The 543-nt window shown below is 28.5% G+C and overlaps 1 protein-coding gene across 1 annotated transcript in view; it reads left to right on the plus strand.

Moving 5' to 3' along the window:
• The window catches only part of LOC119590790 (inactive dipeptidyl peptidase 10-like), a 39,595-nt gene that overhangs the window by 990 nt on the left and 38,062 nt on the right, over window positions 1-543 (plus strand). The window lies entirely within an intron of this gene.

The raw sequence follows: 543 nt of genomic DNA on the forward strand, positions 1-543 counted from the left end.
CATGATACATATTTTGTAATTTAGTGACAAATATGTGTTCTTTAATCTAAATTGTGTAAAATTATTAAAACCTTTTATTTACGTAATTAGGATATTTTCTGCAAATATTTATAATTTCTGTGCTGTTAGATTTATTTATTGATGTATAATATACATTTCCTTCTTATTTTCTGGTATTTTTTATGTTATCAAATGATTAACTTATTAACGCATTTCTTTGATATTTTTTGCACTGAGTAATTTAGTTTTTACATTCCTTTGATGCTGAAATTCAGTATTCATCTCGGCAATGTTGTCATTCTGGTAGATTTTGTAGATAATCACAGCTTTTTTTCTGATTTATTTGTATTTTTCCTTCGTTTCCGCTTTTTGAATATCGATATAGATATTTTTTCTGAGCAATATATGCGACAGTCTCAGGGGGTGTGTAGATAGTGCTTATGTAGAGGCTTCACCTTCTGCGTCTATTATTATGTGAATTGGCATATACGAGTAACTTATCGAATTGTTTATAGAGTAACACACCTGACTTGCATATCGCTT

This window comes from Penaeus monodon, chromosome 27, assembly GCF_015228065.2.
Source record: "Penaeus monodon isolate SGIC_2016 chromosome 27, NSTDA_Pmon_1, whole genome shotgun sequence".
NCBI lineage: Eukaryota > Metazoa > Arthropoda > Malacostraca > Decapoda > Penaeidae > Penaeus > Penaeus monodon.